Source organism: Macaca mulatta, chromosome 1 (genome assembly GCF_049350105.2).
Source record: "Macaca mulatta isolate MMU2019108-1 chromosome 1, T2T-MMU8v2.0, whole genome shotgun sequence".
Lineage (NCBI taxonomy): Eukaryota > Metazoa > Chordata > Mammalia > Primates > Cercopithecidae > Macaca > Macaca mulatta.
In genome coordinates this window covers 186,973,376-187,001,006 of record NC_133406.1, presented here as the reverse complement: position 1 = coordinate 187,001,006, position 27,631 = coordinate 186,973,376, and the positions used below count along the sequence as shown (strand labels likewise).

The following is a 27,631-nucleotide window of genomic DNA, read 5'->3' as shown; positions in this document are numbered from 1 at the left end:
CGCCCAGCCCTAAGATAATACAATGTTATAAAGCTAAGCATTTCAGTGACTGCTCCTAAGATTCCATGATTCCACGAATCTGTCATGAGGAGATTCTGAAGTTGTAAAATTCCATGATTCTCTGATCCCAAGGCCTGCCATTTCCTGATATGTCCTGGAGCCCCACAGGAGCCCCTGCCTGGCCTAAATTTTCAGGGAGCCACAGCGATGGTGACCAAAGCTCAAAACAGCTAGGACAGTAATGGGATGACAAGAAATCCAGAGGAAATGGCTGTTGAAATCACTAAGAAAATGTATCAAAGATAAACATATTCCATCTGCATTTTCAGTACATACAGGGCCATAGATGCTTATGTCAAGTATATATTTATCACTTCATGCTTGGCATTTTTTAACTTTCTCCTTTAAATCAAGCTAATTAGGTAACTCCTGTGCCCACACTGGCTTTTCCCCCCCTCACTGATAAAATGCCTTCAAACGGCTCAAAAATATATAAAGTGCAAGAAGGACTCCATGACAGCAACAGGGTGGGGTGGGGGATGCCCAGCTCTGGACAGTAGGGGGGTGTGTGGGAGGCAGGGATGCCAACACCTGACAACCCCTCCCTCCATCTCCCTCCATCTTGGGTCTCCATGAGAAGGATCAGTAGCTCTGACTGAGAAAACGCCACTGTCCTGGGGGATGACACAGACACCCTGGACACCTCAGCTCTCCAGGAACAGGCACCAACCAGAGATCCAGCCCGGAGCAGGCAGGAGCAAGAGTTCCAATTCCCTCCGAGGCTCGGGATTTCCGGATTCTGTGGAAAAGATGATTTGTTCCACCATGTGGCCAGAAAGGGGGCAAGGACTACTGGGGAAGTCACAGCTTTGGCTTTTGAAAAATCCCACCCCCAGCCCCACCTCCACCCCAGACCTCAACCCACCCAGATCCCAGGGTCCCTCCTCCAGGAAGCTTTCCCTGACCAGCCCCACCCCCACAGGGCTTTGTGCAATCCTCTGTGCCCTCCCCCAGAGGGCCTAGAGCCAGCACTAGGCTCTAGGTTGCACTAGGCTACAGCCTGCACCCTCAGCCCTCCAGGAACGAGGGGCCCTCAGACATCATTGTGGCGGAGGTTCCAAGGTGGGGTTCCACTCTAGGGGACACACTGGAAATTATGGGGGTGGATTTCTGGTGGCTGCCATGACTGGGAGCACCTGTCACTTAGTGGGGAGCAGCCAGGGATGGCCAAATCACCACCAAGGGTGGGTCAGTCCCACTCTAACTTTCTAATATCTTGCCAGATATTCGACTATCTGTAAATAAGCAACCTGATCATCTAAGCCTAGAACACAGCTCCATTTTACACTTAAATACAAGTACTTTTTCATGGTTTTAACATACACTAAATTTCCAGGAATGGAACTGCCATGTAAATTGAGGAAATACTATGCTGTGTTTTGTTTGGGAGCTGACCAGGGATTGTTCACCATCTCAGAAAATCACATCACCCTCGGCCATGCTACTTGTGACATCTGTGTGTTTGCAGCCATCAAGCTTAGCAATGTCGCACACAGGGGCAATTGGCTGATGACTTCATCCCATCTTTCAGCATAGTCACGCCTGAGTGTGTTGATGTGGAAATACATTGTTTACAAATTATTTCCCTTTTGGTTCTTCTTCAATATAAAACCTTATATGAAATTTTTTTAAAAGATGGTGCAGGCTGGCTATGTTACCAGTGCATTTCATTTCAGGAGAGCAAATGAGGCAGTTCAAAGAAGGCCCTGTTAAGAAAAGGAAGCGCTGCTGAGAACCTCAGCTCCCGGCCAGCTCCTTCCTCAGGTGGGGAAAGCAAGGTCTCCCCCAAGGTCACTGAGTGAGTGGCAGTGAGCAGGACTGTGTCTTGATCTCTTGCATCCCAGGGACTATTTCTGGATCCAGTGACAGAGTCCTGAGCCCAGGGGGATCCACTAGAAGGCAAGCACGTGGTTCTTTTGAAGGCTCCCCAGGGAAGGTGTGCGGGCAGTCCAGGCGCTGTGCTGGGGTACAAGGTGGGAGAGTGCAGGGCTGACTCCAGAAAGCACAGGAAGGGCAGGCCTGGAGAAGGGACCTCAGCAGGGGCAGTCTCCCCACTGGCCGATCAGTAGAGAGGGTTTGAGACCCTGAGACGGAACTCACCTCCCCAACCCTTGCCCATCCCAAACCTTCCCCTTCTCCCGCTGTAAGTGATTAGCTGCCAGCTTGCAGAACAAATGCAGAAATGAATACACTGGGTGAGAACTGGGCTAGGCCTCGGATGCCACTCAAGCCTCTGCTGCCAGGAAAGACTGCTAGAAAGAGGAGAGATAAGAAGCCCTTTCTCTAAGATGCAAGCCTCTGGGGTGGGTCACTAGGCCACAATCCCAGCTCTGGCCTTTACAACGTTTATTGGTTGAAACCCACTGGTTTCCCTCAAGAGACAGGAGGTGGAAACTCATTAACATTTCCATGAAGCAGCACCTAGCGGTGTTTTCATCCAATTAGGAGCAGGCCTCTGTGAGGGGAAGGGAGGCGGCAGACTTGCCTCTGGCCCTGCCTGCAGCTCTGCACAGGGCTGCACCAGCCCACGCAGTACCACACTGCCCTGACTTCTAAGGCTGCAAAGGGGAGTTTCTAGAAAAGTCGAGGGGCTGATGAGGGGCAGCCCACTCAAAGATACTGCTGCTGTGACTGCCAACATTGCCAAGGAGAAAGCCTGCCCTCGAGACCATACTTTACCTCCATCGGGAAGCAGTAGGTTCTCATGCAAGTAGCGCCCTGTGTTCAGGGCTGACCCTATTTTTCACACTTAAGGTCAAGAACCCAGGGAAAGGACCCCCAGACAGGAAGTAGAGCCCAGAGTTCTAGTCCTACCCTGGCTGTTAACTCACTTCCTGTCTTAGGCAACTCCCAGCCCCTAGGCTTCAGTTCCCTTTTCTGTAAAACAAAGACAGTAGACTGGAGATGCCTCTAAATGTTCTGTCCTCTTCTAATCCCTGAGAGCCACTGTGGATCCCCTGTCAAAAGGCTTCATGATCCAGAAGTGGGGCTGGTCTTGGACCAGACCTCTACCTCTCCCTCCTCTGGCCCCAGCGTTTGGACTCTTCACGGCGGACAGGCCTGCCTGGTCTAGCCTGGTTGCCACCTCCCAAGACCCTTTCTGGCAGGGGCCAAAGAGAACACCCATCCACCCATCCTGAGCTGGGCACTGGGACACAGAGATGAGGCAGATACTGCTGCTGCCCTCAGGAGCCCTTGGACTGGTGACAACCTGGACCCTTTAACAGAATTGCAATGCCCTAAGGATGAGGGTGCACACCTGCCTTCCCTTATCCTTCTTTAGTGGGGCCACTGCTTCTAGGAAGGCTTCCCTGACCCTGCCACAGGGTTGGCCATTCCCCGCTACAGCCCTTACCACAGGATGGGAGTGTTGTGTCTGCACCTAAGGAGCCAGAGTACAGAGCTAAACATTTCATCTAAGCCTTTCAACAGTCTTGCTAGATGCATCAATCAGCCTATTTTACAGATGAGGAAACCAAGGCCAGGATGTTGAAATGACTTCTCCTGAATAACACATCTAGAAGGAGACAGACCTGGGATTCACCCCCAGGGCTGGTGATTCCAGACTATAGTCCTCGGCCCAGGGCATCAGTGATCACCCTACACTCAACCCACCAGGTGGCCCACAGGCCAGGAGAAGTCATTCCTATGGGAACTGCATGCACCTTGAGAAGCATCCCTCAGCCATTCCACTGTAAGGTGGCAGGACTAAAACGGATCTAAAAGATAATCTGGTTTTACATAAGAGAGAGCCTGAGGCCCAGGGAGCGTGAAGGGCTGTCCAAGGTGACACTGGGGCCAGTGGACAAGTCAGGACCAGAGTCCAGTCCTCCAGAGTTCCCATCAGGCATTCACTGCAGAGCGCCTCGCTGCTGCCTCCTAAAGGCGGCCAGAGAGAATGATGCTCTCTCCTTGGCATCCTGGGAGGGATGGGACATTTACAGGAATAACTTGGTTTAGAGTGTGTCTCAAAGCTTCTCTGGTTAATCCTGCAAGGCTGAGATCAGCATTAATCCTGCTGGAGAGATGAGAACACTGAGTCTGGGCAGTGATGACGGCCATACCAGAATTCGATGCACAGTTGTCTGGGGCAAAGCTCTCCTAGGCTGCTGGGCTGCTGTCCAGCACTTCACGTTTACACAGATGACCTCATGAGTCCTCACCAAGGCCCATGGTTAGGGCTGACCTGTACTTCTGACGCCAGCTCGGTGCCCCAGCATCTTGTCTTCAGACCAGCGCTGACATTGCAGTGTACCACCTTGACACTCCATCTGGTCAGAGAACAGGGTAAACAGAAAATGGGTGGGGGGTGGGGGGTCCACCCGGGCTCAGGGCACAACTTCCCCAAAGCTTGCCTGCTTTTCTTCTCACTCTTCTCACTGCCAGTTTATGCCGGCTGAGCTGGGGCAGCTCACTGCCAAGTGCAGGGACCCCATCGGCGGCCTGGCCATGAATAAGTACAGTGTTTGGGACTAGTCAACAAGATGGATGTTGTTTCGTTTCGGCTCCGCGCACCGTAAACATTCTGTGGCAGACGCAGCTCCAGGTGGCTCGCTGGCTCTCATCGGCAGCTGGGCCGGCCTGCAAAGGCCCATTAACATGGACATAAACAAGGAGGGCTGGGGGTGGAAGGCGGGAGACTGCAGGGCCTGTCCCACTTTCAGGGAGAAGAACACAAAGGAGCAGAAATTCCAGAGCCAGGCTAGAGGTAGAGGCAGCCGATGGAGGAGCAACGGGACCCAGCCTGGTCCCTGTTCTAGCTCTAATGCTGATCTACTGTGCAGCCTTCAGTAAGCCTCACACCGTATCCGGATCTCAGTTTCCTCATCTGAGAAAGAGAAATGGGCTCCACTGTCAGGCTGCAATAAGGCTCATAGCAATGATTTATCAATAAGCTGACTGGGCCAGTAGCTGCTTGAGGACAAGTACTCCATCTGATCCATTTTAGCCCTGGGGATAGGATTATAGGCTTTAGAGACAGCCAGCCTCGTCTGGAATCTGAACTTTGCCCCTCATCTGCCAGTGTGGTCTTGGCCAGGTAACCTAACCTCTCTGCGCCTCCATTCCCTTATCTGTCAAATGCAGATCATCATACTAGTTGCAGGGGTTTATTGTGAGGATCAAGTGAGATAATGCCCATGGGACACTTAGCTCAGGGCCTGGCACACAGTCCATAAAGGATCACTCTCATTTCTGTATCCCCCCAAGTCTCCCCCAGCCCAGCTGGGAGCAGGCCAGCCAAGGCCAGGGATGGCCAGGTCTTGTGGGGCTCTCCCTCCTGGTCTAAGAGGATCTTTGGATCCCACACCAACTACTCAGCCTGCCTGACGCCCATGTGGACTTCACAGCCCGGCCCCAGACACCAAGCCCCAGGCCCGTGTGGGAGGTGGGCCAACTTGATGAACATCTATTCTCCAAGTGCCAGTTGGCCGAAAATCAATGTGTCAAATGACCAATTCATCAAAAGCCAATTAGCCACAAATTACTTCGCCAAATGGCTACATTCCCAAAATTTCCAAATAAACAGTTACCCAAAACTTGTTTATTTTAACCATTTATAAAGATGACAACAATTTATATTAGAAGAGATGGTTTTAGTTTTAGTAATACGTTTTCATTTTGTGTTCATAGCAGCGTCTAAAAAAACATATTAAGTTGGTCAAAATCAAGGATTATGGGTGAGTTTCTTCTTATTTTGTATTTGCTGCTCAGTTTATTTCATTTGATTCGGTCATCAAACATCAATGTTTCATACAGGAACCCTTTTTTTTTTGAGACAGAGTCTCACTCTGTCGCCAGGTTGGAGTGCAGTGGCGAGATCTCCGCTCACTGCAACCTCTGCCTCCCGGGTTCAAGCAATTCTCCTGCCTCAGCTTCCCGAGTAGCTGGGACTACAGGCACACACCACCACGCCCAGCTAATTTTTGTATTTTTTAGTAGAGATGGGGTTTCACCACATTGGCCAGGATGGTCTCAACCTCTTGATCGGCCCACCTCGGCTTCCCAAAGTGCTGGGATTATAGGCATGTGCCACTGTGCCTGGCCTCATACAGGAAATCTTAAAGTTACACTGTATCGGAGGTTGAATGGTGGCCCCTTGAAAGATATTCCATGTTGGCTGGGCACAGTGACTCACGCCTGTAATCCCAGCACTTTGGGAGGCCGAGGTGGGCAGATCACTAGAGGTCAGAAGTTTGAGATCAGCCTGGCCAACATGGTGAAACCATGTCTCTACTAAAAATACAAACACTAGCTGGGTGTGGTGGTGGGCGCCTGTAATCCCAGCTACTTAGGAGACTGACGCAGGAGAATCACTTGAACCTGGGAGGCGGAGGTTGCAGTGAGCCGAGATCGCACCACTGCAACTCCAGTCTGGGCAACAGACTATGTCGCTAAATAAATAAATAAATAAATAAAAGGAAGACGATATTCCATGTCAAATCTCCAGAATTGGTGAATGTGACCTTATTTGGAAAAAGGGTCTTGGCAGATGCAATGAAGTTAAGGATTTTAAGATGAGATCACCCTGGACTATCCCAGTGGGCCCTAAATCCAAAGAGAAGCATCCTTATGAGAGACACGCACAGGAGAGAGAGGCAGACAGACAGGGAAGAGGCGATGTGGCCAGGAGACAGATGCTGGTCTGCCTCAAGTCAGAAAATGCCAACAGCCACCAGAGGCCTGAAGAGGCAAAGATTCTCCCTCAGAGCCTCCAGAGGGAGCAAGGCCCTGCCGACACCTTGATTTTGGACTTCCAGCCTCCAGAACTGTAAGAGGACAAATATCTGTTGTTTTAAATTTTCTGTTGTTTAAAACTTGTGGGTAATTTGTCGCAGTAGCCTCAGGAAATACATGATTTTTAAAAATCATTATTTTTTGCCATTTTCTGTTTTACCAATTCTTATCTTTTTTTAAAGCATTCTTTTGCTAATTTCTTAAGAAACATATTAACCTCAGTTTGTTTCTAGTAATTAACGCATGACTGTGATATGGTTACTTATACTGCTTCTTAGTTTATTTATTACTTTAGCCATTTTTTAGGACTTTTTATGATTTACAACCAACTTTCAAAATTATTTCTTTACAATTTCATATTAATGGTTAATGTGTATCAAATCTGATATCTGCTTTTTAAAAATAAATCAAATTCAGCAATATATATTAATAGAAAAGATAAATACATCATGTCCAAGTGAGTAGAGAGTATAAGGTTCTAAATCGAGAAACGTAATTCACTTAATCAAAAGAATAAAGAAAAGCCATATGATCAGCTCCACAGACACAGAAAAAGTAGTACCCACTGATGATTAAAATCCTCAGCATACTAGAAACAGAAAAGAATTTCCTCAAAATAATAAAGTATATCAATGATAAACTACAGCTAACATCATGCTTAATGGTGAAAGACGGAACATTTTCCCCCAAGACTGGGAGCAAAGCAAGGATGTCCGAATTCACTACTTCTATTTCACATTATTATTAGATGTCTTAGCTAGTGCAGTCCAGTAAGAAAAGAAAAAAGCATGAAGATGGAAAAAGAAGCATAACTCTTTAACCTCAGATGACACGATTGTTTACATAAAAAGTCCTATGGGGGAAAAATCCTATAAATAAAAAAGAATAAATTTAGACATGTTGAAAGATATACAATGAAACATAATAAACATTGCAAACATAAAAAAATGAATTTTAATTCTCCATACTAGAGGAAATAACCGGAAGATGGGATTTGAAAGCAATACCACATATAATAGCTTCAGAAAACATAAAATGCTTAGAAATAAAGTTACAAAAGCTATTCATATATAAGAGCGTTCACTGAAAAATAGACCTTTCACTGCTACTGAGAGAAAGCAAAGAAAACCTTAATAAATGAGAAGAGATACTATGTTCATGGATGAAGGATTAAATACTGTTAAGATGTCAATTCTATCCAGCTTGATCTATAAATTTAATGCCATCTCAACTAAGACTCCAGTAGGCTTTTTGGTAAAATTTGACAAGTTGATTCCAAAATATATATATGAAAAATTAGAGATCTAGAACAGCCAAAACAATATTGAAAATTAAGAACAAAGTTGGAAAACTCACACTATCTGATTTCAAGACTTTCTACAAAGCTAAAGTAATCAAGACAGGGTGGCACTGGCATAAGAATAAACATAGATCAACAGAACAAACAGAAAGTCTACAATTAAATCCACATTTACATGGTCACTTGATTTTTCACAAGGGGGCCAAGGCAAACCAATGAGAGAAAGAAATCTTTTCAACAAATGATGCTAGAAAAACTGGATAACTGTATGGAAAAGATGACCGTGACTCCTATCTCACACCACACATGAAAATTAATTCATAATGCATCATCAACCTAACCTTAGAACTAAAACCATAAAACTTCCAGAAAAGAGCACAGCTTGGGACAGGCAAAGGTTTCTTAGAACACAAAAAGCAGGAAACATGTTAAAAGTTGATAAATTGTACTAAATTTAATTTTTTTTTTTTTTTTTTTTTTTTTAAAGAGATGGAGTCTCCCTCTATCGCCTAGGCTGGAGTGCAGTGGGGCAATCCTAGCTCACTGCAGCCTTGAACTCCTGGGCTCAAGTGATCCTCCTGCCTCAGCCTCCTGAGTAGCTAGAATTACAGGCATACACCACCATGCCCAACTAAAATTTAAAATCTCTGTTCTCTAAAACGCACCATTTAGAAAATGAAAAGGCAAGGCATAGAATGGGAAAAATATTCCATATATATACATATGTATCTCCAACAAGGCTTGTATCCAGAATATATAAATAACTCATACCTTAATAAAAAAAAGGATAAACAACCCAATTTAAAAATGGACAAAAGACTTGAACAGACACTTCTCAACAGAAGACACACACATGAGAAGGTGCAAAGATGCTCTGTGTCTTTAGTCACTGGAGAAATTAAAATAAAACCAGGGGGCAATAGCAACCCCAGTCTGTTTGAATTTTTGTAACTGGATACTCACTGAAGGGCTGATGACTGCTCTATCATGAAGGACTGTATTCTTCACAGCCAGTCCAAAGAGAAAACAAAACACAAGTCCAGCCTCTGGCCACTTCAGGCCTGGATGACAAACCTGGCTTCATTAGTATTGACCTCCTTTTCTTGCTTCTGAGCAGGAAGGAGTCAGAAAAAATTCCCTGAGGAGATGACTCTTGAGCTAAACCCTGAAACAGTATTTGCCAGGAAGATGGGGCAAGAAGAACATCAAAAGTGCAAGGCCAGCATCTGGCCAAAGGCATGCAACAGCTGGATCTATTTGGGGGCTTTGAGTATTGCGGATCTGGGACCAGGAGGCCCAGGAAGTTAAGAAGTCAGGGGCTGGCACAGGTGGAGCCTGAGTGACACATCAGTAACCTTGGACTTCATCTTCTATTGTGATGAAGTCATAGATTCCATAGCTTGGCCTTGACACAACTAAATCCCGATAAGCAAACCATTTTCATTCATTAATTCATTCAAGTAGTCATTTAACAAACATTGATTGCACATCTACTGTTGACATTCTTGTCTCTCCATCTTAGATGGCATCCCCCAGGCCCAGACTGCTCTTTCTCTGGGATATACAGCCACCATGGAGTGAGCTCCTATTGTGTCTGGAGCTGGGCCTGATGTTTTGTAAGGAAAATCTTAATCCTCACATTTTCTCCATTGTGCAGATGAGAAAAGGAGAGACTCAGAGAAGAAACTGTTTCAAACCCAGACTTAACTCCCAATCCCCCCTTCAGGTCAATCCATCCACCTGTGCAGAAACAGTACCCAAGTGTAGACTGAGGACTAGGCCCTGTGGCCAGCACAGGGGCACAGGTGGCCACAATGCTGCAGAGAGAAGCTCACACCAACCTGACAGCAGCTGCCTCTCCTATCAGAGGTGACCTGCCTTCCTCACAGAGGTCTGGCTTGGCCCCAGATGCCAGGGCTGAGTGACATCTGGGGCCAACGCTGTTGGGAGGGCACCCACTTGCTCTGTAGGGTTCACGACAATGGGTACACTATCCCTTTGCTTCCTGGCAGAACCGCCAGGCCCAGAGTGGGGGCCACTCTTAGGAATGGCAAAGGAGGACAGGGCATGGTTCCAAGGCTCTAGCTTCCTCTGCTGCAAGCCCGCACCTCTCTTTGGCATGACCAGAACCTGGCCAAATAGTGAAGTTCCCATTACTGCAGCTAGTGAGGTTGTTAATCCAGCTAGAGTCACATAAATAAACAGCAGACACAACCCATAACTTCCCCAAGGGACAGCCTCCCTCCACCACACCCCTCCCTCTGGCTCTTGCCAAGTCTGTCCTCGAGAGCCAGCAGCCTCGGCCTTTGCACACTGCCACCTCATCTCAGGAACCCTCCAAACCCTCTTCTGTGGCTCCTGTTCCCAGGGCTGATACTCCCCAGCCTGTATCCAGGGGACCCTGAGCTGGCCGTGGAGGCCCTCCCTGACCTGGGAAGTCTCACAATCACACTATCCTGCTCTACTATCTTTATAGCACTCATCATTATTTAAAAGCGTCTTGCTTATCTGTTGACATCTTTGTTTTCTGCTCGCTGAGGGCAGGGGCTTGGTCTATTCTGATGACAACCAAGATCTGAGAACACCGCCTGGCTCAGAACAGGAATTCACCAAGAATCTGCTACATGCATGAATCCTGGGAGGCCCAGCTTCAGTGATGCCTTCAGTGCAACTTTCCTACGCATCCTTGCTCTGCTCCTCTGAGGTGCAGACCCCAGGGTCCACACCCGCATCATCTGGCTCCCGTGCCTGCAGGCAGAGCTGTGGCTGACATGCCCCTGCATCCTGCTTCCAACCAACAACCAGCCCACCACAGGGGATTCATTCATTTTCACTGAATACATAAATGCATGCAATTCAGCTTCCCCACCTGTGATAAATGTGGAAGGGCTTTGTAAACTGTAGAGCACTGTGCACACACACATTCTCCAGGGCCTGACGTGCCAAGGCCCTTACCACACGTCTGCTGAACTGAATCCTGGGCAGTTTCTGCCTAGGTCCTCATTCCAGATCCCACAACCACAGCCATACTGGGAACTATACAGCCCCAGTTAGCATGAGTCTCAAACAAGGCATTGCCTGAGTGGCCCGGGAGGCAGAGGTTTACGAAACCAAAGAGTTGAACACTAGGTAGTCCTGGGAGGAGGAGGTGTGGGCGGTCTGCACATGTGAGCCACAGATGGTCAGCTGGCCGATCGGGAGGGTTCTGTTTCAGTGACAATTCATTTTCAGTAATTATTCCCCTCTCCTTCAAAGTCACCTAAGGCAGTCCTCGTGAGCACCGGACTGCTTCCCTGAGTGAGCTCTCAAGTTATCTGCACTTGTGGAGATGCGTGGAATTCAAAGCAGATGTGCCAAATTGAGCCTCCCGCTTGCCGCTCCAGCTCCGATTTTTTTTTCCCCTCAGCCCACTGTAAATGTTTTTTAAATGGGACCCCAGTACTAGACATGTCAAACAGCTGAACTCAAGGTAGAGGGGGCTGCCAGAAGGGAAGACGAATGAAATTTAAAATCCTTTTTGACAGATTAACTAGAGACACTTTGAAGCCATAAATCATGCAGACAGTCTAGAAGAAGCTAATAATGGATTTCGGTTTTGTTCGTATTTATTATCTTAAAGAGATAGCAGAATGCAGGGCCAACGCGCCTGGCTGGGGAGTCCACTGGGGACCTCCTAAAGCTGAGTATCAACCAGACAGGAGGTGGAGGGGAGGAGGGACATAAGCAATAGCATTATGTACCTGCTGTGTGCCAAGCACTGGGCTTGGCATGGCTTGTTTTAAGCCACAAATGCCAACCATGTGAAGAAGACACTACTGTCCCCATTTTATGGATGAGGACCCCAAGATGCTCCAAGATAGCTTCTTCCAGGCTGTGTGGCCTGTGTCTCCTGACTCTAAAGCCCTTGCTCTTTCTGCCAAACAGAATGTAGGTAAAAAGAGAGGACCCTGTCTGAGAGCACAGTGAATCTGGGGGAGAGGGAGAGACAGCAAGGGTATGAGCTCTCCAGCCCTGAGGGGCCAGTCCCCTAAGTGACCATGCACTTCTCCACAGCCAGGCCTTTAACCTTGCTGTGCCCTCTACCTGGGGTACCTTTAGTGGTCATTTCCTGAGCTCATGTCTATGCTAGGACCTGGCCTGGGTCTCTGATCTCAACAGTGTGCCCCAGATGATAGCATTTTTGTGTTTGTCTTATTTCTTCCCAGAGAGCTGGCCTCAATAGATTTGGCCTTATTCACCTCTGTGTTCTCCCATGGCCACACAGGAGATGCTCAACGTCCCAGCACCCTGAACACCAGCATCACATCTACCAAGGGCAGGAGAGCCATGGGAGGGACTGTACTGGCTCACTCAACACGCTTTTGAATGCCCACCTTGTACAGCACTGGGGACAGAACTGTGCCCCAGAGTGCATTTGCCAGGCTTACACCTGAGTACCAGTCACTTTATCCACGAATTTAACACCATCAGCCCTAGGCAGGAGAGAGAATTATTCCCACCTAAGGGAAAGGAACCTAACTCTCAGAAGCCAGGGCCACTTGGTCAAGCAAGCGGGATGTGCACCCACCACAGGCATCCCCTCCACCATCAAAGCCCACCCCACTCGCCACCTACCAGGTCTAAGCTCAGTCTCCTGGGTGCTGATCATCAGACTCAAATGTATACAAAGCCACAGGGTGGAAATGGGATGGATTTAACAACCAAAGGCTATAATATAGGGACGGGAAACAGCACCCTGAGAGGTCAGAAGGGGTGGCCATTGGGGAAGGCTCCTGGGCACAGGGCAGAATTCTGGCTCCTCTGTTTACAATTCTCAAAGACTTCTATCCACAGCACTGGGTCCCAAACTATCTGGCACATCAGAATGGCCTGGGGAACCTGAAAAATAAATCTGGGCCCTGCCCAGGTATATCAAATCAGAATCTCTCCTCTCTGATCTGATCTCCCAGACTGCATGCACATGTACACACATGGGGACATGTACACACATGGGATGTATCCATACACAGGGACATGCACACACCACACAGTCATACAGCCCAGGCTCTCCAGCTATCTACCCTTACCCTGATGTGCCAAGGATGCAACCCCGGCCCCACTCTGTGCTTTATGATGTTCCTCCTGAGACGCCTTTCTACCCACTTTAACCTGGGGACTCACTCCTACCCATCCCTCAAGGCCCGGCTCAAATGCTTCCTCCCTGAAGCCCTCCCCAATCCCCTCTGCACCTCATAGCCCATGAGCAAGCCCACATGGCAGTTGCTATCACTCTGTAGCATCATGCGGCACATATGGCCCCAGCTGTTCCTACCCCAGACTGTTAATTCTTCCAGCCTCACTGCCTGGCAGCACCTGGCTCCTAATGGTGCCCTAGAAATGAACAGCATGAGATGGGCTTGGAGAACAGGACTTGATCCAAAGATAAGGAAGGCCAAGGGCATGGTTGAGCATCTCGTTCCACTCTTCCCCAGCATGCCACCACCACATCAGCCTCTTCCCACATCTTAGACACAGTGAGCTTGCTCCTCCTTCTGGGCCTCTGCACAGATGTCCCCTCTGCCCATGGGCTTGGACAGTTGCGGTGGCAGCTTCTTGTCATCAGGATCACCTTCCTGCAAGAGGCCTGACCTTCCCCAGACCCCGTCATTCTCTTTTTCTTTTCAGCACACACACTGCCTACTACATATTATTATATTTGCTCATTATCTGTCTGTCCCACTTGAACACAAGCTCCACAAGCCCCGAGAGTCCTCTCGATCATTCCTGCACACATGCAGGCCTTGAGAAGGCCACCCTAGACCATTCAATACGAAAATGCCTTGGATTTTCCTTTCTGAGAGATATGTATGATTGACTGTACACGTTCATTCATGAATTGGGGGTGAATCTTCAAAAAATAAAAAAGAATTCCATAATTGCTTCTCCCAGACTGCTCAGATTTTCATATAGTCATTTTTTCACTACAACTTCCTATGTGATTATATGCGTATGCATACACATAGATGTAGATATTTAGCACCTGACTACAATGACATTTATTATTTGTTACACTAAATATCAAATCATGAGTGTTTTCCTTTGTCACTAGTTGTTCTTCAAAAGCCATCTTTAGAACAGTTGCATAATATTCCATCATGATATCACACCATGATTTATTTAGCAATTCCCCGTTGTTAGACATTTAGGTTATTTCCAATTTTTTTGCCATTATAAATAATGCTGTGATGGGTGCTCTTGCAAATAAATCACTGTCTGCCTCTCCAAAAGCTTCCTTAGAAAATTCCTCCAAGTGGAGAAATTCCTGGGCCAAAAGGGCTGAGTATTTTCCAGGCTCATGCAACACACTGTCAAACTGCCCTCCAGAAAGATCAGCCCAATTTATACCCCCACCAGTGACTGTGAGCAGACCTCTTTCATTCTCCCTCCTTCCTTCCTACCCTCTTGCCTTCCTTCCTTCCTTCCTTCTTTTTTTTTCTTTGACAGAGTCTTGCTCTGTTGCCCAGGCTGGAGTGCAATGGCACGATCTCGGCTCACTGCAACCTCTGCCTCCCGGGTTCAAGTAATTCTCCTCCCTCAGCCTCCCAAGTAGCTGGGATTACAGGTATATGCCACCACGCCTGGCTAATTTTTTGTATTCTTAGTAGAGACAGGGTTTCACCATGTTGGCCAGCCTGGTCTCGAACTCCTGACCTCAGGCGATCCACCCGCCTTGGCCTCCCAAAGTGCTGGGATTACAGGCATGAGCCACCGCGCCCAGCCAGAGGGAGCCAATTTCATTGAATACAGCAACAAAGAGCAATAGGATTTCCTTTCTCTTTGCTAATGTGCAAGACTGAAATGATAGTTCATTTTTTTTATTTGAGCTTTATAGCTAGTGGGGGCAAATATTTGAAAATACTTTTTGGCTATCTGTATTTCTTCCTCTGCCAAGTGTCTGTTCCTGTCCTTTATGCATTTTTTCTCATCATTTTGTGAGAGCTTTTTAATGTAGTAAGGATATCAGGTTTGCTCTTTGTAGCAAATACTCTTCCCAATTTTTTATTGCCTTTTATTGCTGTTTATAACTTTTTTCCCATAAAAATGTTTTAACTTTTCAAGTAGTGTAATCTAACAGTTTTTTTTAGTTTAAATCACTTTTGTGATTTATGAAAAGCTAGTCCTTTTCCAACCAGACAACAGATAAACATTTCCCTACAATACCTTCTAATTTTTTGTGTGTGGTTTCATTTTTCACACTTAATTCCTGAATCCATCTGGAATATATTTTGCAAGATAATGTAGGTGAGGATTTAACTTTATTTTCTCCCAAATAGTTAACCAATTGCCCCCATCTGTGTTATTTTAAGATCCCTATGGCAGGGTTTCCACCATCTCTGAGCAACGCCAGAGAGTTATAATAATCATAAATATCACATGTATTTACTTACACTCTACAAAACATTATTCAGTCATCACATTTTTGTTGTGTACCTGCTATGTGCCAAGAGACTATTCTAGGTTCTGGAATACAGCAGTGAATAAAACAGATAAAAATCTCTGCTTTCATGGCATTCACCTTCTAACAGGGGACATAAATGAAAGAAATAGGTAAATTATACAGAATGTTAGTGGTAAAGAGAAAAATAAAACAAGAAGAAGATAGGAAATATCTGAAGGAAGGATGCATTTTATATGGGATCTTCGGGGAAGGCCTCACTGAGTAATGTAACTGGGTAATGACCGGAAGCAGGTGACGGATTAAGCCATATGAGTGTCTGGGTCTCGGGGGAGGGCATTTCAGGCAGAAGGAACAGTCAGTGCCACGGCCCTGAGGGAGCAGCAGACCTTACTAATGGCCAGGATCAGCAAGAAGCCAGTGGGCTGGTGTGGAGTAAGTGTGTGTAAGTGACAGCACGAAGAAAAGGAGACCAGGGGAATAAAAGAGAGGTGTGTGACTGAGTATGACTGAGGAGACTAGGGGAGTAAGAGAGAGGTGTGTGAATGAGTGTGAGGGATGTGTGAATGAGTGTGACTGAGGAGACTGGAGAAGTGAGAGAGGTGTGTGAATGAGTGTGAAGGATGTGTGAATGAGTGTGACTTAGGGGCATGTGAATGAATGTGACTGAGGGGTGTGTGAAAGTGTGACTGAGGGGTGTGTGAAAGTGTGACTGAGGGGTGTGTGACTATAAGGGGCATATGACTGAAGGGAGTGTGAATGAGTGACTGAGGGGGCATGTGACTGTGACTGAGGGGTGTGTACAAGTGTGACTAGGGCATGTGAATGAGTGACTGAGAAGGGGAGTAAGGGAGAGGTGTGTGAATGAGTGTGACTGAGGATACCGGGGGTGTAACAGATGGGTGTGTCAATGAATGTGACTGAGGGGTGTGTGAGTGTGACTGAGGGGCATGTGAATGAGTGTGACTGAGAGGCGTGTGAATGAGTGTAACTGAGGGGTGTAATGAGTGTGCCTGAGGAGTATGTGAATGAGTATGAGGGGCATGAATGAATATGAGGGGTGTAATGAATGAGACTGAGGGGTGTGTATGAGTGTGACTGAGGGGCATGTGAATGAGTCTGAGGGGCACATGAATGAGTCTGACTGAGGGGTGGGAATGAGTGTCACTGAGGGGCATGTGAATGAGTCTGAGGGGCATGTGAATGAGTGTGACTGAGGGGCATGTGAATGAGTGTGACTGAGGGGCATGTGAATAAGTGTGACTGAGGGGCATGTGAATGAGTGTGACTGAGGGGCATGTGAATGAGTGTGACTGGGGCGTGTGAATAAGTGTGACTGAGGGGCATGTGAATGAGTATGATTGAGGGACGTGTGAATGAGACTGAGGGGTGTGAATGAGTGTGACTGAGAGGCATGTGAATGAGTGTAACTGAGGGAAGTGTGAATGAATGTGACTGGGGTGTAATGAGTGATTGAGGGGCATGTGAATGAGTGTGAGGGGCGTGTGAATGAATGTGATTGAGGGGTGTGAATGAATGTGACTGAGGGGCATGTGAATGAGTGTGACTGAGGGGCATGTAAATGAGTGTAACTGAGGGGCGTGTGAATGAGACTGAGGGGTGTGAATGAGTGTGACTGAGGGGAATGTGAATGAGTGTAACTGAGGGGCATGTGAATGAATGTGACTGAGGGGTGTAATGAGTGTGACTGAGGGGCATGTGAATGAGTGTGACTGAGGGGTGTGTGAATGAGACTGAGGGGTGTGAATGAGTGTGACTGAGGGGCGTGTGAATGAAACTGAGGGGTGTGAATGAGTGTGACTGAGGGGAGTGTATATGTGTAACTGAGGGGCATGTGTATGAGTGTGACCAAGAGGTGTGTGAATGAGTGTGACTGAGGGGTGAGTGTGACTGAGGCACGTGTGAATGAATGTGGCTGAGGTGCATGTGAATGTGTGACTGAGAGGCGTGTATATGTGTGACCAAGGAGTGTTTGTGACTGAGGGGCAGGTGAATGAGTATGACTGAGGGGTGTGAATGAGTGTGACTGAGGGGTGTGAATGAGTGTATGAGGGGCGTATGAGTGTGACTGAGGGGTCTGAGTGTGAGGGGCGTGTGAATAAGTGTAACTGAGGAGTGTGTGAATGTGACCGAGGGGTGTGAATGAGTGTGACTGAGGGGCATGTGAATGAGTGTGACTGAGGGGTGTGAATGAGTGTGACTGAGGGGCGTGTGATTGAGTGTGACTGAGGGGTGTGAACGTGACTGAAGGGTGTGTGTGACTGAGGGGCATGTGAATGTGGCTGAGGGGCATGTGAATGTGACTGAAGGATGTGTGAATGAGTGTGACTGAGGAGCAAGTATATGTGTGACCAAGGGGCATGTTCATGAGTGTGACCGACGGGTGTGTGAATGAGTGTGACCAAGGGGTTTGAATGAGTGAAGGGCATATGAGTGTGACTGAGGGGTGTAAATGAGACTGAGGGGCGTGTGAATGAGTGGGACCAAGGGGTGTGAAAGAGTGTGACTGAAGGGTGTGTGAATGAGTGGCTGAGGGGCATGTGAATGTGATCGAGGGACGTGTGAATGAGTGTGGCTGAGAGGCGTGTGAATGAATGTGACTGAGGGACGTGTGAATGACTGAGGGGTGTGTATATGTGTGACCAAGGGGCGTGTACATGAGTGTGACATAGGGGCATGTGAGTGTGACTGAAGAGAGTGTGAATGAGTGTGACTGAGGGGCGTGTGAATGAGGGGCATGTGAATGAGTGTGACTGAGGGGCATGTGAATGACTGAGGGGTGTGTGAATGAGTGTGACTGAGGGACATGTGAATGAGGGGCATGTGAATGAGTGTGACTGAGGGGCGTGTGAATGACTGAGGGGTGTGTGAATGAGTGTGACTGAGGGGCATGTGAATGTGACTGGGGCGTGTGTGTGGCTGAGGGGCATGTGAATGAGTGGCTGAGGGGCGTGTGAATAAGTGACTGAGGGACGTGTGTATGAGTGTGACTGAGGGGCGTGTGAATGAGTGTGGCTGAGGGGCGTGTGAATGAGTGAGGGGCGTGTGAATGAGTGTGACTGAGGGACATGTGAATGAGGGGCATGTGAATGTGTGTGACTGAGGGACGTGTGAATGAGTGTGACTGAGGGGCATGTGAATGAGTGGCTGAGGGGCATGTGAATGAGTGTGGCTAAGGGGTGTGTGAATGAGGGGCGCGTGAATGAGTATGACTGAGGGGCGTGTGAATGTGTGGCTGAGGGGCATGTGAATGAGGGGCGCGTGAATGAGTGTGACTGAGGGGCGTGTGAATGTGTGGCTGAGGGGCGTGTGAATGAGTGGCTGAGGGGTGTGTGAATGAGTGGCTGAGGAGTGTATGAATGAGTGTGGCTGAGGGGTGTGTGAATGAGTGACTGAGGGGCGTGTGAATGAGTGTGACTGAGGGGTGTGTGAATGTGTGACTGAGGGGCGTGTGATTGAGTGGCTGAGGGGCATGTGAATGAGTGTGACTCAGGGGCATGTGAATGAGTGTGGCTGAGGGGCGTGTGAATGAGTGTGACTGAGGGGCGTGTGAATGAGGGTGACTGAGAGGCGTGTGAATGAGAGGCTGAGGGGTGTGAATGAGTATGACTGAGGGGCGTGTGAATGACTGGCTGAGGGGCATGTGAATGGCTGAGGGGCATGTGAATGAGTGTGGCTGAGGGGCGTGTGAATGTGACTGGGGCGTGTGAATGAGTGTGGCTGAGGGGCATGTGAATGAGCGGCTGAGGGGCCTTTGTGACGGGCGTGTGAATGAGTGTGACTGAGGGGTGTGAATGGTTGAGAGGCGTGTGAATGAGTGTGACTGAGGCGTGTGAATGAGTGGCTGAGGGGTGTGTGAATGAGTGTGACTGAAGGGCATGTGAATGAGTGTGACTGGGGACCACAGAGGGACTCGGGCCGTGTGTGGCTCTTCCTTTACCTCCACATCTGGAAGAAAGTAGCACTTTGTGAGTTTTAGGCAGAAGAGCAGCATTTCTTGTGTCTCAATACAGCGTTTGTCAATCCTAGCCCTACTGACATTTGGGGCTGGATAATTCTTTGTTCTTGGGGACTGTCTTATGCATTGCAGGATGGTTAGTAACATCCACATGCATGCGTGCACACACCCAGGTGTGAGAATCAAAACTGTCTCAGGGCAGGGGGGTGGGGAGGAGCAGTGGAGGGGGGCGGGTGTTGGGGGGTGGCGGCAGGGGGAGAAATTGCCCCAGCTGAGAACCACTTTAACAGGATCACTCTGGCCACTGTGCCAATGGGGGCAATGGCAGAGAGACCAGTTAAGAGATCACAGATCCACCAGTGAACAGAGAATCATGGCGGCTTCAGCCAAGAGTGGGTGAAGTAGCTGGATTCCGGATCCACTGTGAGTGCAGAGGCATCGGGATTTACCAACAAATCGGTTATTAGGGAGTAAAAGAGAAAGGCCAAGGACGGCGCTAAAGTTTTCATCCTGAAGTCTTATTAATATAAAGATGGAGTTGCCATTTCCTGGGATGGAGACGATGGGAAAAGGAACGGGTTTGGGGAGGACATCAGGAGCCGGATGCTGGTCACGGAAGTTTGAGACATGTTTAGACACACAAATGGAAATGCTGAACAGTATCTACCTGCAGATCTGCAGTTTAGGGGTCAGCTCAGGTCTGAAGATAACTTTGGATCCATAGCAAGTACAGTGTTTGAAATGCGGTAATACAAATGAGATCACAAAGGAATGAATATAAAAAGAAAAGAAAGGGGCCAAGGGCTAAATCCTGAGCTTGCCAATGTTTAGAAGTCAGGGAGTTGAGGAAGAGTAGCCAGAGGGGAAGGAAACCAGGCATGAGTGGCGTCCTGAAGCTGTGAGAAGGAAGCGTTTCCAGGAGTGGAGAACCCTCAGCTGTGTCCAAGGCTGCGGACAAGACAGACAAAATGAGGCCTGAGAATTGCGCACTGTGAGGGTGGAGCGAGGAGGGTCTAACTAGAGTTCGTTTGCGAGGGAATACGGGGAGAGAAACGAGACATTGGGCATAGACAACAATGGGCTCTGGACTCTTCTAGCACCTGTGACATCCTCTCGGCCCCACCTCTATTCCAGCCACTGCAGCTGCGGCCAATTGAAGGCAGCTTCCACAGTAGCAAGCACCTGCGAGGCCACCTCACACGCCCAACCCCAGAGTGGGTGGGGGTTAATGCCTCTGGAGCCACCTTGACCCATGGGTATGGAAGCCCATGAATAAATGCTTCCCCTTGACAACACTGAGATGCATTCCTGCAGCTCAGTAATGCATTGGCTCCCCACCGCCTTCCATCCCCCATCTCATTCCTGCTCCCTGGGATCACTTCCCCAGAACACTACCTAGCCCAGAGCAGGACAATCTCTGTTCTCAGGGGAGTCCAGGCTTAGACAAATGGGAAGGAGGCTATAGTTGCATGTAGAGTCAACAGAGGTTGCCTCTGTTTTTTTTTTTTTTTTAATTCTTTTCTCAAGAAATAACAACAGGTTTGTATGCTGATAGGGATGATCCAGGAGAGGGGCAAAAATTGATGCAGGAAAGAGAAGGGAGAACAACAGGAGCAGTGGTGGTCTTGAGCAAGTGAAAGGAGGGTCCACAGTAATACTTACAAAATTGACCGTGGACTGGGCCATAGAGCAAGCCTCGATAGTTCAAAGAACTGAAATGAACAAAACATGTTCTCTGGCCACGTGTGAAAAAGACAATCAGAAATCTCATATATTTGGAAATTAAGAAACATGGCCTACAACCAGAATCAAAAACATAATAGAAATTTAAAATATTTTGAAACAATTGATAATGAAAATGTTACATATTACCACTTTTGGAATATGGCTATCATACTCCCTAAGAAAAAATTTATGATTTTTAATGTCTTATGTGTTTGTTACAAGTTTTGAAACTTATTAAGTTAAATATCCACCACAAGATGTTAAAAAAAAGAGACCAAAATGAAGTAGCAAGAGAAACTATAAAGGCAAAAGTCAGTAATATAGAAAATATATATACATGTGCACACAATACAATAGAAAGGATCATAAACAAGTCTAAAGTTGGTTCTTTGAAAAGATGAATAAAATCATCCCTTGAACTACTGACAAAGACCACAAGAAAGAAGGAGGAGGCACAAATAACTAGTGTCAGGAATAAAACGGAGACAACATTTTATGCTGCAGGCAATACAAAGATGTTTACAGAATATCAAGAATATTCTAAGCAAATTATTTGTGAAATATACTCAAAATGGACAAATTCCTAGGAAAATAGAATTTATCAAAACTGATAAAGACACAGAAAAACTAAATAGTCCAATAGATATTAACATAATTGAATTAATGGTTTTAAATCTTCCCATAAAGAAAACTCCAGACCCAACTGGCTTTTCCAGTAATTCCTATCCAACATTTGAGAAAGAAATAATTCTACTCTTATACTCATTCTTCTAGAGACTAGAAAAAGGGGGAATACTCCCCAGTTCACTGTACAAGGCTAGGAAAACCTTGACATTAAACCTCAAAAAGGAAGCTATAAGAAAGGAAAATTACAAGTTAATTTCATGCATGAGTACAGATACAAAAATCTAAATACAATATTAACAAATGAAACCCAATAGCATATAAACAGGAAAAATACATCATGACCAAGTCAGGTATATCCAAGGAACTCAAAGTTGATTTAACATTAGGAAATCACTTAACGCTACTCACCACATTGGTAAATTTTAAAAGAAAATACTATGATCATCTCAATAATTGCAGAAAAAGCATTTGATAAAAATTCAACATCCACTCATGATTTTAAAATAAAAACATTAACCGACCCGGAAAAGAAAAAAAAAAAAACTTCTTTAATGCGATAAAGAATATTTGCAAAAAGCCAACAGCAAATATTACAGTTGGTAGTAAGACGTCTGCCATCACTGCTCCTATTGGACATTCTATGGAAGGCTCTAGGAGCATGGAAAGGCAAGAAAGAGAAGTCAGAAGAGGAAGGACTTGTGAAGGAGTTGACACTCACACCCAGGCTTCTCTGACCCCAGCCCACTCATCACTGTCACCTCTCAGCTCACCCTGAGCATCACCTGTCCTCAGTCCACCTGTTCCCTCACTCAGTCACTTGGCAACGCCTACTAGGCCTTCTGGGAGCCCATGCACTCACCTGCATTTTCTGCCTCACGCAGCTCTCCACCTGTGCTGTTTCTGACTTTGCTTCCTAAGGGGCCACACTCCGTGCAGGGACCACTCCTGTATTATTCTGTGAGCTACAGTGTCGCTACCTCAACTCCTTCCGTTCATGGGCAGGATGAGGTCTGACTCACCTCCGGATCCCTAGCCCCTCACGTACAGCAGGTCGCAGTGAGCACTTGCTGCAGGACATGAGGGTGACTGGGCATGGGAGCTACAGCAGGATGCTGCCTCCTCAGTGGGGCCTTCCCACTCACCAACACGTGCTGGCTTCTTTCCTAGGAGACCACTTCCACTGCTGTGCACTGGGCAGCTCCTCTGTACCAGCCCTGGGCTGGTGGGCACTGACATCTAGCTCCCCCCTGGCGGGCTGGCAATGGCCACACAGCAAGAGCCCCACAGGGGTCTATGGGGCAAGCAGGTACCTCACCCAGCCACAAGGTCAGAAGAGGCTCCCAGGAGGAAGGAGCCTCTAAACTGAGCGATAAATGACAAGTGGATGTTCATATCTGAAGGAGGGTGATGATGGGAGGATACTCAGAGATGGGGAGCTACAAGTGGGTCCCTGAAGGTGGCACGATGTGAGTCAGCAGGCAGCAATGAGACCAGAGAGGTCACTCTTCTGTCTGTGAGAACCGTGGACCCAGCTCCCCCAAAACACATGAACACACTGATAAGATGGTGCACATACCTTAAAGCCCATTCCCACACCCGAGGTTCAAGAATATGGACTATATCCTGAGGATGGCAAAGTCGAACTGTTGCGGACTTAGGGGAAGAAAAGTACACGTAAGGCTCATTTGCCTGCCTGTGGCCCGTTCCCATCACAGCAACCACACTGGGTGTCGCCTGCAGGAAAGCAAGCTGAGCAAAACAGACACTGGCCCCAAGGGGCAGGTCTCCTCCAGGCCAGTTCAGGCCCCAGCTGAAAGACGAGGCGGAGACCCACAGAGGGTTAACAAGGGGCCACTGCAGAGAGTGAGAATCTAGCTGTGACCAAGCCAGTCCTGAGCCCGGTCTGTCCTCCCTTGTTCCCCATTGCCCCCCAACCCCACTGCCCCCCAATCCCACTGCCTCACAACCCCAGCAGGGCCTCTGAGGCCCCATGGAGCAATGGCAAGGACCCTGGCATCCAGGGGCAGAGAGTCCAGTGTCCATGTCCCAACTGCACATCCCTGTGAGGCCCTGACCACCCTACCTCCCTGTCAATAAGCCCCTTCCAACCCTAGAACCCCCCACGCCTAGAGAACAAGGAGGAGTGGGGCAGGAGCAGCCAGTGGACACGATAACGAGGGTGAACCCTGGAGGGAGTGGCCAGGGGGGCACAGGATGAGGTGGGCCCTGACCAGGAGGCAAGTCACAGCAGAAGGGGGGCTGCCACGCTCTGGGTTGGCCCTGGGTGACCTGAAGGTCTCAGACAATCACATCCCCTCTTGTCACCTGGACTTCCTCATGCAGAAATTGGGACAGGGAGTGGAGGGCAGAAAGAGCAATTTGGACCTGATGACGCCAAGGTCTTCCAGTTTCTCAGAGTGGTTGACAGCACCGGCCCCTGAATTAAAGGATTGAAACTAGGATCTGCCACTGGTTAACCGTGACTTTCAGCCAGTCCTTACTCTGACTGAGCCTCAGTTTCCTTATCTGTAAAATGAGCCAATGAATACTTATACCCACAGAGTCATTCTAGAGATGAAGCCACACCAGCCGATGCAGAGTACCCATGTGACACTGGCCACACTCTCCAGCATTACACTAAGGGAGCTGTGGGCTGGCAGGGGGATGGCGTGTCCAGAAGGTGCCAGCGGGCTCCACCAGGCTTCCCACCCTCATTGGGAGGTGTCCCCTCCCTGCAGGCTGCTCTCCTTCCCATCTCTCATTGGCCCGCAGGGTGGCAGCAGCCGTCTGGGAGGCTGGATCGAGCCGCTGCTCTGAGAATGCCTGTCCATCTCAAGGCTGGCAGGAGGCACCCTATAAATCAATCAGTAAATTCCAAGCAGATGCGCACAGGCTGTTTTGGTTGGAACCCTGGCCCTTTTCTGTGGTTGCAGCGAAACCAGACTCTCAGGTGATTCACAATTTGACGGAGGCCTAGAGCTGGATCCACCAGAGGGTGACGATAATATTTTCTTTCCTGTCTTACCTCGGAGACAGGGTGGAGCTTTTTTTTTTTTCCAGCTGCTATCCTGGGCCGACAGCATACTCAGGTTTACTCAGTGAATATTTATAAACCTCCAGGCTTGGGAAGGCAGTCACAAGGACCAGGAGCACTGCTGTGGGCTTCAATGTATGCAAACCCTTCTCCCCCAGGACTACACTCCTCACAGCTGCCCTGAGGCTCTGCTTTGCCACTGAGGAAAGTAGGCAAATGTGGATGTGGTTTAAAAGCTGTGGCTTTGCTGCTAATAGTCCTGGGTTCAAATCCTAAGTCTGATATGTCACTGAGCCTCAGTTTATACTTCCACAAAAACAAGGATACTACACTTAACAAACATGAGCATGGTGAGATTTAAATATATATGAGGTGCTTCCATAGGGCCAAGCACATTTTATTCATTAAGTTGTCACTATTATGACTGTTATGATTGCTCAGAGAAGGGACATACTAGCCCAAGGTCACAAAGCAGTCAGAGGAGTGCAGGTGCCCTGTGCCTCCAGCATGGGACAACCCAAAGTCGGAGGTGGGGTACCGTGCCCAGCATCACTGAGCCAGCTCCCCAGGCAGCCAGGGTCAGGCAGGGCAAACACTACCTCGCCTTCTGGAGGCTCCACAAAGCCCCTTTGTGAAGAATGCCCGGTAAGGAAGAAAAATACCCAGAGCTGCATTGACAGCAAATTAGTGGTTTGACTCCTTTTGGTTGTAAACAAATGGGAGGAATATAAAAAAGCTGGGAGCCAGGTTTAAAAGCAGGCAAGTGACTCTACACTGTTGTTGGTGAAAATCCTGGCCTGTCCCTCCCTGGGTCTCAGTTTTTTATCTGAAAGCTTGGGGCTGGACAGTAGGGATCCTCAGGCCCCCAGCACCCGGTTCTCCTGTGGAGCCTGGATCTCCTTCCTGTAGGGTGGCTGTTTAGAGTCTGACAGCAGCAGCCATCCATTGAAACCTGCTATGTGCTGGCCCCTCTCTGAGCACTTCACTTGGACTGTCCTCCACTCCTCCCCAGAGCCCTGCGACAAGTGCTTTCGCTGTGCCCATCATACAGAAGTGGAAAGTAAGTAACGTGCCCAAAGTCATCAAAGAGGTAAAGCCAGGATTTAAAACCCAGGCAGTAGTCTGGGATACTACATTAAGCCATTCTGCCACTCCCATCCCTACCCCATGCCCCTTTCACGCACGTGCGCGCACACACACACGTTCATGCTTGTACTGAGGCAGCTCCTGGAGTCTGGGCTTGGCTGAGATGCACAGCAGGCCTGCAAGATGAAGAAGACCTGGGGGAAAGGAAGAGCTGAAGGCACACTCTCAGGCCTCTGGAGGGAACAGAACAGGGACTTCAAAAGCACAGGGAGACAGGCCCGGCTGATGACCAGTAGTTTAAACCTGACCCTGGGGCAGAAATGTAGAAGAGGGCCCATGCTATCGCCTGGCAGCATTGAACACCTCCTTGGAGAGAGTCCCTGAATATCTTGGGGGACCGTGGGGCAGGGTCTGCAGTGTTGACTCTTCTTGGAGCCACCCAAGTGCCCAGTCCAGGGTCTGTACACAAAGGTGCTCATCGTCCAGCTGAGTACCTGGGCTGGACCTTGGGCAACTCCTTACTCTTTCTGAGACTGTTTCCTCATCTGTAAAATAGGGATAATAACATCTGCCTCATAGGTTGTCCTAGAGATTGAACGACAGTGGATGACACAGCCCCACTGCCCTTAGGAGTTAACAGAACAACCAAGACACAGTGAATTACTAGATGCAAACAGCACAGGTCTCTGCTTGGCCCCCGAGGCCCTCCACAGCCAGGCCTCTGCCCTGCTGTCGCCATGAACTGTCTCACAGTACAGCCACATCCAACCTCCTACACAACAATCTGGCTGTTGGCTGCCTTTGGGCCTCTGCTCTCCCATTCCCCTCTGCCCAAAATGTCCTTCCTCACCGCTTTCCTTAGCAAACTCCCACTCACCCATCAGGACTCAATTCAACAACCATGGCCTCCAGAAAGCCTTTCCTGACTACTACAGGAGAGGCTGGTGCCTCCTCCCTGCTCTCCCTGGGTTGACGCAGCTGTTAATACACTCTCTCCAGTAGACTCTGGGCTCCTCCAGGACTCACACTGTCTGTTCACCCTGAGGCCTCCAGCATAGGGTCTGGCCCAGAGTAGATGTTTAGTTGACTTTGGTGGCATGAATGAGTCAGTCAACAGATGGGTGATGCAGGGATGAGTGACCAGACACCTCCCTGAAGACCTAGCTCTGTGTCCCTCTGCACCCTGATACATTTTTGCCCATCTGCCTCCCTTACGCTTCTCCTTGCAGGCACCTGCACCGAAACCTTCTCTGGGCTGAACCCACAGAACATGGAAGTGAACCAGAGGGGCTCAGCATGCACTGTAAATTCCAGGAAAACTGTCTTGTGGGGTTCCCCACCAACCACCAGGCTTAGGAACATGCTGGAAGGGCAGGGCCTGTGTCTTCCTGACAGCCACCTGCTCAGCTACCTCAGTTGGCCAGGCCAAGAAGCCAGAGCTGACTCTACAAAGAGATAAAAGTCTAGGAAACAAGAGCAAGCAAGAGAGGGAAGGGAAAAGGGGAGAAGGAAAGAAAATAATAATGTAAAAAAAAAAAAAAGGGGTCCTTTTGGTATTTGTTTTCAAAGCCACTGACGAAAACCAGATTTGAAGTTTGGGGGAAAAAAGGGATTTGGGTCTTTCAGATTCCACTCTCCACTAATTGATTG

General features: G+C 48.4%; 1 protein-coding gene across 11 annotated transcripts in view; it reads right to left on the bottom strand.

Annotated features, from left to right (window-relative positions):
• The window catches only part of GLIS1 (GLIS family zinc finger 1), a 237,050-nt gene that overhangs the window by 108,956 nt on the left and 100,463 nt on the right, over positions 1–27,631 (bottom strand). Inside the window, exon 1 of one of the 11 annotated variants that reach the window (XM_077956071.1) lies at positions 4,125–4,331. The exons of the other annotated variants lie outside the window; for them this stretch is intronic. The gene's annotated coding sequence lies outside the window, so the exon portion shown is untranslated. Of the gene's footprint in view, positions 1–4,124; positions 4,332–27,631 lie in introns of those variants that run through there. 11 annotated transcript variants of the gene reach the window in all.